The sequence below is a fragment of the Oryx dammah genome, unplaced genomic scaffold, assembly GCF_014754425.2.
Source record: "Oryx dammah isolate SB20612 unplaced genomic scaffold, SCBI_Odam_1.1 HiC_scaffold_11, whole genome shotgun sequence".
Classification (NCBI taxonomy): Eukaryota; Metazoa; Chordata; class Mammalia; order Artiodactyla; family Bovidae; genus Oryx; species Oryx dammah.
The window spans coordinates 30,627,155-30,641,409 of NW_024070195.1; the positions used below are offsets into that span (position 1 = coordinate 30,627,155).

Genomic DNA, 14,255 nt, shown 5'->3' on the forward strand with positions numbered 1-14,255 from the left:
TTGTCAACTCTTCCACTGGACCAGATCCAGGCCCGGTCATGAAGAGTGAGGATGTGGATCAAGTGGCCAAGCTGGTGTTGGAAATAAGAAGATCACACTGAGGTTAGGCCTGCTTGGCGCTGAAGGTCAGTCTTCAACTTGAAATTATGGACCTTGATAATTTGGGGAATATTGTTCTCTCTAAAAAAAAGAGATTGCTATTAGATTTTAGTGCTCCAAAGACCTTTTTGTTCTTCCTGAGAAAGTGTATATTTCCTCTCTTCTGATCATAAGAGCAGTCTACCAGACTAGCTTCCTCTTTTCCTTGCTAGGAAGCTCTGTTCATAGAGTTAAGCTTTCAGTTTACAAAACACAGCAACTACCTAATAGATTTTTATTTACATTCTTTCTCTTAATTGATGCTCTACTTTTATAGTTTCTCTTTTTAATATTCCATATGCATATATATATATAGTTTGTGTATAGAACTATTACAGTTTAAATTTCTTTATGTCTATTCTAATGTAATTTTATTTTAAGTGCTAGTATTGTAAGCTGCCTCAAATAATTTGTAAGTTACAGAGTGACTTAAAGTCAGCTACCTCTAATTATTGGTCATTGTGGAGTGTTAGTTTTCAACTTGGATGGGAGAAAGAAACTTATGAAAGAAGTTAACAAGGTTTAGCATGAGGTTTTCTAAGGACAAACAACATACTGAAAGGATTTGTCCTGTGCGTACATGCCAGGGCTCTCCTTTGCCCACCTTCATTCTGTAGTATTCCAAAGAGAAGTCTGAGGTGGCTTCATCTGGGAAAGTAGCAAGCCAATTATTCAGTGTTGTGCAAGAAAATCAGAAAAGGAGAAATAATATCTGTCTCTCTCCATACCCCATGGGTATGACCCACCTCTCCCCACCTGAAATTTACACACGGAGGGCTGCATTCCTTCCGCTTTATGAGGTATGACCCTGAGTGTCCAGAGGCTGGTTGTGGAAGCTGGACAGAGTGACATTGTGAAACGCACATATCGAGGACAGAAGTGTCCTGCATTCCCCTGGAGCGTTTTCCTCCCATTTCCCTCCGTCATTTCTGTCTGCTGGGAGAATTGTTAGGTCATGGGCTCTACGTTCCTCCCTCTTACCAGGCCTGATAGGGACTCTAAGTGGGAGGGAGAGTCAACAGAAAGGTATTTTTCTCTTCCTTCTTGAAGGGGGTGTGTTCTGGGCTTGTCTGCCTACAGGGTAGCAATGTGCTACAGAAGTTACTGGTAAATCAGTGGCCTGAACCTGCCAGCGAGCTGCTGTGGCTTAGATATTACGATTGTCTTTCCAAACAGAACAAGAAGTGATTGAGCCACGATTACCCTGGAGGAAGGGCTCCCTGGGGCTGTGATGTGAAGAGTGGAATCACAGGTAAGCCCCAACGCTGTGATTTGATTCCTTAGAACGTGTCTTAGCATCATCCTTACCACTTGTTAATCTGAGATTAGTCTTCAATAATTGAAACTCATATTTCAATATCCTGTTTCCTGAAGGGTAACTAAAGGAATGGAGAGTGGAGAAAACAATGAACAGATACAACTGAGTTCAGTTTCTTGGTAACTATATAAATTGAGATGTTATGTGAGTCTCAGGCTCAAAGTTGTTGATTCAAAGCATAACCTTCTCTCTATCGATTTCAATACAGTACCCCTTCTTCTTGGGGGGGGGGGTTGTGTGTCTGGGAGGTGGATTGACTGAAATAAAGAAAGCTCCACCAAGGATAATTTTATAAACTTCAATCTCATGGCTTCCATAAATTGGCAATATATTAGTCTTGTTGTTGTTTAGTTGCTAAGTCGTGTCTGACTCTGCCACCCCGTGGACTGTAGCCAGCCAGTCTCCTCTGTCCGTGGGATTTCCCAGGCAAGAAAACTGAAGTGGGTTGCCAGTTCCTTCTCCCTTGGACCCTCCTGACCCAGGAACTGAACCCAAATTTCCTGCATTGGCAGTGGATTTTTTACCACTGAGCCATCTAAGAAGATCAAGTCTATTTTCCCTTTAGGATGAGTTAGTTTAAGATTTGACCTAATTGCTATATTTCCAGAAGTTTTCCCAATTTAACTTCTTCTCTGAGCTCTGAAAAATCCACAAACTGACGTTTTGTGTCACTTCCTCGTCTCTCTCCCCTAAATAAGTACAAAGTGACACGTTATATTTTCTGACAGGCCTTGAAACGTAGTCGTTTTCCTTTTCCTTTTTCTTCTTTTTCACGAAGAATCCATGTATAAAAGCCTGATAGTCGATGTAATTCATCCATGCCAGAGACTAAATCATGGGAAGTTACCAAAGGAGGTATGGAAGGAAGGTCAGGCTGCAGAGGTGCAGGGAAATGATGACTTAGGCATTTCCATGGACAAATCCATTAAATCAAACCTGGTAATAACACATGATAGGCTGGAGGTTACAGAGTCAAGGGAAGTAACAAAATCAGATTAAAATACATTTTGTAATTTATCAGACTATTAACACAAAACTTTTGTTATGGTTTTAATAAAACTACTAATTATTCAACCATAACCCAAATTTAAAAGGATTGTACATTATATGACCACATAGAGTACTTTATTCACCTATTGGTGGTTTAATCACTAAGTCATGTCTGACTCTTGCGACCCCATGGACTATAGCCTGCCAGGCTCTTTTTCCCATGGGATCCTCCAGGCAAGAAAACTGCAGTGGGTGGCCATTACCAAGTGGCATAATCTTGAGCACATTATTCAGCTTTTCTTGTTCTAGTTACTTAATGTGCAAAGTAGTAGCCACGAGCATAAAGTGTTAAAATTGGAGCATGAACATGTGGAGTCTAACAGGCTTGACTTGCACACACTCCTATTTAATGCATGACCACAAGTTGATGTAAATTGTTGCTGACATGCCTCATAGGTACATATATCTTGCTTCTTTAAAAAGACAGTGTGTTCCTTTACTCTTTTTTAAAAAGAGGGACAGGGTTCTCATGAAGGCTTTATGTCTTGTTGCACTGAGGGCGAGGGGGCTCCATACTTTGGTGTCTATGTGCCCTCTGATGTCATTCGTTCTGCAGTTAAAGAGACAGAAATATCCTCTTAGGAAAAGTAAATGAACACATTCATTCAAACTAGGGTGTCAGTGACATTTTTGAGTACTTTCAGTTCAGTTCAGTCGCTCAGTTGTGTCCTACTCTTTGCGACCCCAAGAATCGCAGCACACCAGGCCTCCCTGTCCATCACCAACTCCCAGAGTTTACTGAAACTCATGTTCGTTGAGTCGGTCATCCAACCGTCTCATCCTCTGTCGTCCCCTTCTCCTCCCACCTTCAATCTTTCCCATCTTCAGGGTCTTTTCCAAAGAGTCAGCTCTTCGCATCAGGTGGCCAAAGTATTGGAGTTTCAGCTTCAACATCAGTCCTTCCGATGAATATTTAGGACTGATTTCCTTTAGGATGGACTGGTTGGATCTCCTTGCAGTCCAAGGGACTCTCCAGAGTCTTCTCCAACAGCACAGTTCAAAAGCATCAATTCTTCGGTGCTCAGCTTTCTTCACAGTCCAGCTCTCACATCCATACATGACTACTGGAAAAACCATAGCTTTGACTAGATGGACCTTCCTTGGCAAAGTAATGTCTCTGGTTTTTAATATGCTGTCTAGTTTGGTCATAACTTTTCTTCCAAGGAGTGAGTAAGCATCTTTTAATTTCATGGTTGCAGTCACCATCTGCAGTGATTTTGGAGCCCCACCCCCCCATCTCCCCACCCCCGCCCCCGCCGCAAAATAAAGTCAGCTACTGTTTCCACTGTTTCCCCATCTATTTGCCATGAAGTGATGGGACCAGATGCCATGATCTTAGTTTTCTGAATGTTGAGCTTTAAGCCAACTTTTTCACTCTCCTCTTTCCCTTTCATCAAGAGGATCTTTAGTTTTTTTTTCCCTTTCTGCCCTAAGTGTGGTATCATCTGCATATCTGAGGTTATTGATATTTCTCCTGGCAATCTGGATTCCAGCTTTTGCTTCATCCAGTCCAGCATTTCTCATGATGTACTCTGCATATAAGTTAAATAAGCAGGGTGACAATATACAGCCTTAATGTACTCCTTTCCCTATTTGGAAGCAGTCTGTTGTTCCATGTCCAGTTCTAACTGTTGCTTCCTTACCCACATACAGATTTCTCAAGAGGCAGGTCAGGTGGTCTGGTATTCCCATCCCTTTCAGGATTTTCCACAGTTTATTGTGATCCACACAGTCAAAGTTTTTGGCATAGTCAATAAAGCAGAAATAGATTTTTTTTTCTGGAACTCTCTGTTTTTTTGATGATCCAGCAGATGTTGGCAATTTGATCTCTGGTTCCTCTGCCTTTTCTAAAACCAGCTTGAATATCTCGAAGTTCACGGTTCATGTATTGCTGAAGCCTGGCTTGGAGAATTTTGAGCGTTACTTTACTAGCATGTGAGATGAGTGCAATTGTGCGGTAGTTTGAGCATTCTTTGGCATTGCCTTTCTTAGGGATTGAAATGAAAACTGACCTTTTCCAGTCTTGTGGCCACTGCTGAGTTTTCCGAATTTGCTGGCATATTGGATGCAGCACTTTCATAGCATCATCCTTCAGGATTTGAGATAGCTCAACTGGAATTCCATCACCTCCACTTGTAGTGGTGCTTCCTAAGGCCCACTTAACTTTGCATTCCAGGATATCTGGCTCTAGGTGAGTGATCATACCATCCTGATTATCTGGGTTGTGAAGATCTTTTTTGTATAGTATTTCTGTGTATTCTTGCCACCTCTTCTTAATATCTTCTGCTTTTGTTAGGTCCACACTATTTCTGTTCTTCATTGAGCACATCTTTGCATGAAATATTCCCTTGGTATCTCTAATTTTCTTGAAGAGATCTCGAGTCTTTCCCATTCTATTGTTTTCCTCTATTTCTTTGCAATGATCACTGAGGAAGGCTTTCTGAGCACTTTGGTTTGGTGCAAGCATGAACTGGAAGAAGCAACAGGGTACTTGGTATGGAAGGATGTGAGCAGTGGCTGGGGTGTGTCCCCAGGGTGAACAACTCAGAAAGTAGAGGAGTGGCTTCCCCACAACAATGTCACTGAATTCAGTTTTGCTTAACGACACTCATGTGGGCTTCCCCGGTGACTCAGTGGTAAAGAATCCACCGGCCAGTGCAGGAGATGCAGGTTTGATCTGTGAGTTGGGAAGATCCCCTGGAGAAGAAAATGACAACCCATTCCATTATTTTTGCTTGGCATATCCCATGGACAAAGGAGCCTATAGTCCACGGAGTCACAAAAGTCCATGAGATCACAAAAGAATCGAATATGACTTAGTGACTAAACAAACAAAAACACCTTATGAAACCACATTCCACCCAATCTAAACATATGTCTTTGCAATTTTCAAAATATTCTATAATGTTCTCTTTCTAAAAATTTTTGGCAGGGAATACCCATCGTTACATAGACTGTGTTTGAGCAGAGATGTGCTCACAGGATGTCAAGGCCTTCAAAGTTCTGGACTGGATACATGGTTAATAGCTGTGAAAATAATCTAGGAACCTAGAAGGATGGTGCAAAAGATGTGAAGCGTCACCGTCTCTCCCATGCCCAGCTAGTTCTGGTCTTGCTGAATTCCACCACTGCAGTACACAGAACCAGAGGAAATGTGGGGAGGGGGCCTCTTATAGCACCCCACTCCCCAGCAAGCCACAGAGAATCTCATAGAAGCTCCAGTTCAATGACAGATGAGAACCTGGGCTCTGGCATATGGAGGACAAATATCTGTAAGAATTAATAAGTGTGAAAGTGCCCTAGCATTTTCTAGAGTTATTGTAAATCTCCTATGCATGGTCAGTTAAATGAATAAAATCCAAAAAGGTGAACAGACATGAAAAAAGTGCAAAATATAGTTAAATTTTGTTGATGAGGATGATCTGGTCCTCATAGTCTCTGGGTTCTCAGTACAAATGTCAGTTTTTAATCTTCAGAGGCCCACAGACAGTGAAAATTGTTGTTTTGCTTTAAATAAGGTCTTTTGAAATAAAGACTTTAAATAAAGTCTTGAAGATGATTTCTTTATCATTTGCCTCTTCCTCATAAGATAAAATTTTTTAAAAATCTGGGCATAAGGGTTTCTCTATTATTTAGGGATAAGCAGACATTTACTCTAAAAATGTGGTGTTAGGACTGGTTCACACCTGCAACGTTTTGGGTAAAGAGACTTTGGATTAAGCAGATTATATTTTCCATGAAAACCTTTCAGACTTTTTGTTTGTACTTTAGCCCAGTTTTGCTTGATGACATTCCTGTGCTTAATAGCTTAAGAATATCAGGTTAATTCTTTCTAATAAGACACTTAACGATATAGTTCTTAGGCATATAACATAACACTCTTCTATGTTGTTGATCCAGATGCCAATTAAGCAAGTAACTAGCAAAAGAAAAGACAAAGACAGCATAGAATTTTAAAAATATTCAGGTTAGAGTTTTATGATGACAGTATGCACCTTTAAAATCGATAAAGATTTTTCTAGGTGGTCTTGATAAAGAAAAGTTCAGTCAAGAAATGTAGTTGGGAGAGCTAACTATTCATTTGGAGGAAAAGGAAAGTAAAGCCCTTGTTTAGCCGCTAAGTCATGTCCGACTCTTTTGTGACCCCATGGACTGTAGCCCACCAGGCTCCTCTGTCCATGGGATTTCCCAGGCAAGAATCCTAGAGTGGGTCGCCATTTCCTCCTCCAGGGGATCTTCCTGACCCAGGAATTGTACCCTTGTCTTCCACTTGGCAGGCAGATTCTTTACCACAGAGCCCCCTGGGAAGCCCTAAAGCCCTATTTTATACCAAAACCTAAAATAACTTCAGGAAGATTGAAGATGTAAATGTGTATAACAAACAAACAAACGAACTTGCCTAAAGAAGTCTGAGAAGTAAATATAAGAGGATATATATATATTTTTTTACCATATTTGCATAGAAAAAATTTTTAATATGACCCCAGATTTAAAATCCATAATGGAAGAGATTGACAGATGTGATTCCATGAATGTTTTAAACTTTTGTGCTAAACAGGACAACATAAAAAATTAAAAGACCACAGACAAATCATGGGCAAATATTTATAACATGAGTGACAAAGAGCTGATATCTATGCTCTGATGAGCTCCTAAAAGCAGCTGTTAAGATAAAAGTGAACATATCAATAGAAACACTTGATATAAAGACTTAAATAGTCAAACCAGAAAAAGACATATAAATGGCCAATAAACATCTGAAAAAATGTTTTATTTTATTAATAATCAAAAGCTTAGAAATTAAAACAATTAGATTAAAATTTGTGAATTAGTTTGGCAAGCATTATAACCATGGTGGGGCCAGTGTGATGAAACAAGCATTTCTATACCTTACCAGGGACTATAACTGGATACAAATTAGAAGGCTTATTTGGCCATGTCTATCAAAACTCAAAATAAGCTGGAATGAAGGATGAACAAGAAAAAGGTTAATAGAAGGGATGTTTAAGACAGATTATAGGAGTCTAAATAATAAATTTACCATGATAATGTGTTTGCTTTTCATCTGTACATAATATGAAGGTGTTTTAGTTTTGAATTGGCATGGTATTAGCAAGATAAGTGGAATGCCAGGCAACTGGTTTTATTTCTAGAAAATCATTTGAGGAATATGATTGTAAAATAGGTTTTTACTTACTAGGAAATTATGATGAAAATACTGTTAATACGGTTAGGGAAACTTATAAAATGAGTGTTTTATTGGTAGATTTGAAACAAGGTTTATCAATGTGAGCACTGAATGAGAAGTCAGATATTGTTTTACTCATTTAAAAACAGATCACAAAAGAACAGTTTGTAAGATCTTTAATCTGACCTTTCACCCTTGAAGACCCCACAAACTCTGTTCTGTAGGTTCTTCCCAGTAGGCCTGATGAATTCTGTTTTCACTCTTGAAGAGTTAGGTTTCCTTGGATACAAAATGACATTCACATTTGTTAGGAAAATAGCTTTGAAACATACATTCTTCTTTTTCTTGCACAGAGACCTTAACTGAGCTACACGTGGAAACAGCACAGTCATCTCTAACAGCCATCTTCAACAAATTGGTCATCAGTGGTCTGACCAACATCATCTCAGTTGTTTGGGGTATGGTTAATCTTTAGTTTTAGGTCCATTTGTTTCCATTTCTTTGCAGCCAGTTACTGAAACTGTGGCAGCTCATGTCCTGGGTACAGTCTGATCATCATGTAGTTCACTTCTCCCACCCAGTGTTTTAATATCTGTGAGACAGCTCACAGGATATGGCTCTGAATATTATCTATAGACCTTGAGAAAGAACTAAAGGTCGTTGACTCTGCTTAATGACTGTAGTATTATTATTTAGTCTCCTTTGACTCTTTTTCTTTGTTTCAGCATTTCTCTCTTTTATGATTATTCTTTGACTAAAGTTTTCCACAGACAACAGGCAGGCAGAGGGCATGCAGGGCGAGGACCATAGGGTCCTGCTCCGTTTCACAGGGAGCTCAGTTCGGTGTTCTGTTTTGACCTAGATGAGTGTGGGGGAGGAATGGGAATGGGTTTCGAGAGGGAGGGGATATATGTGTACATATGGCTGAGTCACTTCATTGTACAGCAGAAACTAACACAACATTGTAAAGCAATTACACTCAAATTTTAGAAAAACCATGGCCCAAGCAATAAAATGAACCGGGCCCAGAGTCTAAGAGAAATATGAGGTTCTTTAGGGAGAGAAATTTAAGGAAATCAAAGATACAGTCTTTTTATTTAGAATTTAGGTTTACTCTTCTCATTTTATACAAGTGTGAAGCCAACATAATTCCCACTTAATTGCCAAAATAATCAAAGCAATATGTATGAAAGCTTTTTGTAAATTAGAAAGAATTATCCTTACTTCTTCTTATGTAACTATCCCCTCCCTTGAGTGTTATTCAGGTACTTTTTTTCAAGTTTACAGTCCAAGAGGAAGCTCAAGTTTTCTGGGTTTTACTGATTGTCAGTAGGCAAAATCAAGCGGGGAAGATGGCAAATAATCACCGGGGGATTCCAGGAAGGCTGGGTCCCCATCGCTAAGCTTAAGTCTTGGCTGCAAGAAAGAGCTTGGCACCTCCTCTGGAGTGCCATTAATCATGTTTGAGGGCTTGGTGGTAACTTGTGCTCTACTGAACCGTGAGTGACAGGAGAAAATCTCCAGTTACAGGGGGTTGGAATAGACCCAACCCTTGAGGCTGGCAGTCAGGCTTTTTACAGCAGAACAGAGCTAGACTTGTCTATGAGAAATAAACTAGAACACCCAAAGAAGTATTGGGTGATGAGTTAAGAATGACAAGTCATTCTGTATCTCTTTGCCAATGCATGCGATATAGGAGACTCGGGTTCGGTCCCAGTGTTTGGAACATGCCCTGGAGGAGGAAATGGCAGCCCACTGCAGTAGTCTTGCCTGGAAAATTCCATGGACAGAGGAGCCTGGTGGGCTACAGTCCATAGGGTCGCAAAGAGTCTGACAAGACTGAGCACTCTCACAACTCTTTTAAGATATAAAGCGGAGATAAATGAATTAAAAAAAAAAAAAAAACCACACTAGAATCCATGTGAGGAGGGGGCAGACAGCTGAGCTATACTGACAGCACCAGGAGAAATGCTCTCTAGCTGAAGTTCCAATTCATGGCAAAGGACACAAGGACTTGTAAAAAAAAAAATGTATCTTAATTTTTGAAGGAAAAGGAGCAGGGAAGAAATAGGGTCTTAAGCTGGACTCTGAAAGGAGATCCATTCAGTGAACCATCGGAAATTTAAATAGGGAAGTTGGAGGAGAGAAACTCAAGCAATGCAGCAGCTGTTTTCAAAAGTAGGTCTGATCACAGTTCTTGGAGTTTCCCCAAGGGGGTGGAGCTACGATGAGCAAACTCCCTGCCTAGAAAATTGGAAGGAGCGACTGGACGAATTAAAGCTTTGCAGATTGTTGAAGTGTCCCAAGGGAAAGGCCAGCTTAGCTAAGTAGGTTCTTTTGTCCCTTCCAGCCTCGGGAGTTCTTAAAACACCCCACTGCTATCCTCATCCTAAGGACTTAATGCTAAGTAGATTCTCAGCTCACCTTAAAAGATGTTCAGTTCAGTTCAGTTCAGTCACTCAGTCGTGTCCCACTCTTTGTGACCCCATGAATCACAGCACACCAGGCCTCCCTGTCCATCATCAGCTCCTGGAGTTCACTCAGATTCACGTCCATCGAGTCCGTGATGCCATCCAGCCATCTCATCCTCTGTCGTCCCCTTCTCCTCCTGCCCCCAATCCCTCGCAGCATCAAAGTCTTTTCCAATGAGTCAAAAGACGCTTAATCCTTGGAAGAAAAGTTATGACCAACCTAGATAGCATATTCAAAAGCAGAGACATTACTTTGCCAACTAAGGTCCGTCTAGTCAAGGCTATGGTTTTTCCAGTAGTCATGTATGGATGTGAGAGTTGGACTGTGAAGAAGGCTGAGTGCCGAAGAATTGATGCTTTTGAACTGTGGTGTTGGAGAAGACTTTTGAGAGTCCCTTGGACTGCAAGGAGATCCAACCAGTCCATTCTGAAGGAGATCAGCCCTGGGATTTCTTTTTGGAAGGAATGATGCTACAGCTGAAACTCCAGTACTTTGGCCACCTCATGTGAAGAGTTGAAAAGGTGTTCAGGCATGATAATAACTAGAGAAAATAGGACTAGAGTCCAGTAAAAAAAATTAATTTCCCCAAGCTCAGATTCAGTTACTGACAGGCACTAATGTAAAGAACAATTACATAAATGGTATATACATAGAAACTGTGAAATGAGCATGTAATGGAATCTGAATGAGAACAGTTCTGAGTGCATCTTATTTTCTTGCTTACTTTAGGGAAGAGGAAACAGTCCAGCAAGAGTTCTTTTTAGCTTGCACAAATTCTAGCAGAAAACGGACAAAGTTGAGGTTAGGGTCTAATTCATCTAGGTCTTTCCCCACCAAGTTTATTAAATATTAACATACTAATATATAAAATATATTATACATATATTATATATAAAAAATATATAACATGCTAATATATAAAATATGTGCTTAAATTGTACTGGGGACACAACACAGACACTCACTGAAATTTTAGATATCTTTATAGTCCTTCCAGAAGAAGTTAGTCTAGCTCAAAAAAATGACCAAACCACCAAATATTTTTCCAAGTGTGACACTGGTTATCTTTTTTTTTTCCTACCTATATTTCCACCTGTCTTCTCTACTGTATCTGCCTATTGAAAAACATGAAGAAATTCTCAAAGGCAAATGGCTGAAGGATTCCTGTACAAAGGCAGATCCCAATGAAAACATGACCAAAAACTCATAAAAAAAAGAATAAAATAAAAGCAAGGTTTGGCAGGTTCTCACCTGTTAACCAGTTCTATTTGAATCATAATTTTTTTCATATCCCAGTTGGAGATCTGCTCGTCCTCTGTGTGTGTGTGTGTGTGTGTGTGTGTGTGCACGCGCGCCTGTGTGTGTGTGTTGTGTGTGTGTGTTTGTGCTCGGGCACATATGTGTGCATGCACATGAGTCCAAGGCAGAGAGGAGGATGACGATTCTACTGGGAATTCTTTTATTTATAGAGGAAGAAACACAATCCCATAAATACTGATGCTAGGAAAGCCGCCCGAGTTCAGCTCTGCCTAAGAATAGATTACTGCTAAAAATTCTGGAAACTGTAGGTGAGAGCAGTCCCAGTTCAGCACCACTGTTGATGAGGAGACAGCTGTTGACATAAATAAATGATATCTGCTCCATAAATACATAACTGGAAGACTGAGAAGACAATGGGCAGCTGACTCCAGAAGCATAATAGCAAATGCTAATGATTGTTCTCCAAAAACTGAAGGACAAGGATTATCAGGAATGAATTCAGTTGAATGAATTCAAGGAAGTGAAGGGAGTCCCACTATGGCCAAGCCTTCCCATGGATGCCAGGGCCAACACAGCTGTAGGTCAGGTATCACTGACCCCCAGCGATGTGTGATATAAACAAACACACACACTCTGATGACAACAACAGCTCCCCATCTCTGGCAAGGACACATGGATTCTGAGAACTTTTCTTTTTTTTTAAAATAATCAAGACACTTCCAATTGAGAAGGAAGTGCTGAAAATACCATGGGGCTTGCCTCTAGTGAAGGCAAATTTAAGTAAGACTTAAGATTACGCCTCCTCAACACATGGAGAAGGAAATGGCAACCCATTCCAGTATTCTTGCCTGGGAAAATCCCACAGACAGAGGAGCTTGGTGGGCTATAGTCCATGGGATCGCAAAAGAGTTACACATGACTTAGCGACTAAAGAACAGCTCCTCAACACACACACACAGGCAATTAAACATCTTTAGAATCAGTTAACTCAGTTATTGTAAACATGTATTTTTACTTCCTTGAAGCTTGGATCCCTCCATTCATACCGTGCTGGCCATCAACCCAGGAGTAACTTTTATTTGATTAGTTAATTTGACTCAGATTGAAGTCAAATTCTGAAACAATCCAACAGGTTACTATGGAAACTGGTAGTGAGATTGAAATGCTAGTTGTGCTAATATTAGCAGCTATCAATCATTGAGGCTCACCATCTGCTGGGCATCGCTCTAGGTTTTCTATATGCAATTACTCATTCAATTCTCTAAAGAATCTCTGAATTTGATACAATTTTTCCCATCTTATAGATGAGCAAACTGAGGCATAGAAAGATTAAGAAAGTGTCAAAGGGCATCCAGTTAATAAATGTCAAAGCCAGGACCTGAATTCTAGGCAGGCTAACCACAGGGCCTGTTTTGACCCATGCACTTTGAGATACTCATGTCTATGATTAGTTGTCAAGTATAGAATGCCCAGTTTAATTTTTTTTAATTTTTATTTATTTTTGGCTGTTCCAAGTCTTAGTTGCAGCACACACAAAATCTTGAGTTGCAGGATGTGGGATCTAGTTCCCTGACCAGGGATCTCACCTGGGCCCTTGCATTGGGAGTGTGGAGTCTTAACCACAGGACCACCAGGGAAGTCCCTTAGTTAAATTTGAATTTCAGAAAAACAACAGTCACCCTGGACAATAAATAGTGTCCTAAATATTGTGTGGTCCATGCTGCTGCTGCTGCTAAGTCGCTCTGTGCGACCCCCTAGACGGAAGCCCACCAGGCTCCTCTGTCCCTGGGATTCTCCAGGCAAGAACACTGGAGTGGGTTGCCATTTCCTTCTCCAATGCATGAAAGTGAAAAGTGAAAGGAAAGTCGCTCAGTCGTGTCCGACTCTTAGCGACCCCATGGACCACAACCTACCAGGCTCCTCTGTCCATGGGATTTTCCAGGCAAGAGTACTGGAGTGGGGTGCCATTGCCTTCTCCGTGTGTGGCCCATACCTAACACTAAAAAATTATTCCCTATTTATCTGTAAGTCTTCCGACCCTACCCCAGAGGAAGCTGAGTGTACCAAGGAAGCAAAGAAAACATTTTGGTAAGTTGAAACTTTGGTCTCAAACTCCAAAAGGAGAATTCAGATCACAGTATTAGCTTCAATTGTGGTTGTTCAGTCGCTCAGTTGTATCTGACTGTTTGAGACCCCATGGACTGCAGCAGGCCGGGCTTACCCATCCTTTAATATCTTCCAGAGTTTGCTCAAACTCTTGTCCATTGAGTCGGTAATGCCATCCAACCATTTCATCCTCTGTCACCCTCTTCTCCTCCTGCCCTCAATCTTTCCCAGCATCAAGATCTTTTCCAATGAGTCCGCTCTTTGCATCAGCTTCAGCTTCAGTCTTTCCAATTAGCCTTGGAGCAGAACCTTGTTTTCTTCTCCTAGAAGCAGTTTAGAATAACAGCTCTCAGAGCTGTCTGGGGGTCAGCCTCACTTGGGAAGCTTTAATAACACACACGGCAGAGCCTGGTCAGCGTAAGATTTAGTAGGTTTATGGTGGAATGGGGGTGCCTGTATTTTCAAATTGGCCCTGAAGTGTTTCCTTTTCTCCTTCTCAGTGCCTCCCTCTCCTTTTCATAGTCTGGCTATTCATGATTGGCCTCTGGACCAGTGGCTGGGAATCCCTGGTCTGAAACCCTGATTAAAGTTCCAGTTTACCATTTCTAGCAAGTCCAAGGAGACAGAAAGCCCATGCTCCACCTTCCAGTGGGGGAAGAAGAAAGAATAAACCAGGCCAAGAGGATAAGAGTTTCCTCACAACACTTGGAACTATAGCCCAGG

The 14,255-nt window shown here is 40.9% G+C and overlaps 1 protein-coding gene across 3 annotated transcripts in view; it reads left to right on the forward strand.

Moving 5' to 3' along the window:
• Positions 1 to 1,232: 1,232 nt before the first annotated feature.
• ADGRF1 (adhesion G protein-coupled receptor F1) overlaps positions 1,233 to 14,255 on the forward strand; it is a 47,638-nt gene continuing 34,615 nt past the window's right edge. For 2 of the 3 annotated variants that reach the window (XM_040249507.1, XM_040249509.1), the window contains exons 1-2: positions 1,267 to 1,390; positions 13,456 to 13,514. The gene's annotated coding sequence lies outside the window, so the exon portion shown is untranslated. Of the gene's footprint in view, positions 1,391 to 13,455; positions 13,515 to 14,255 lie in introns of all 3 variants that reach the window. The other variant, XM_040249508.1, reaches the window with a different exon arrangement.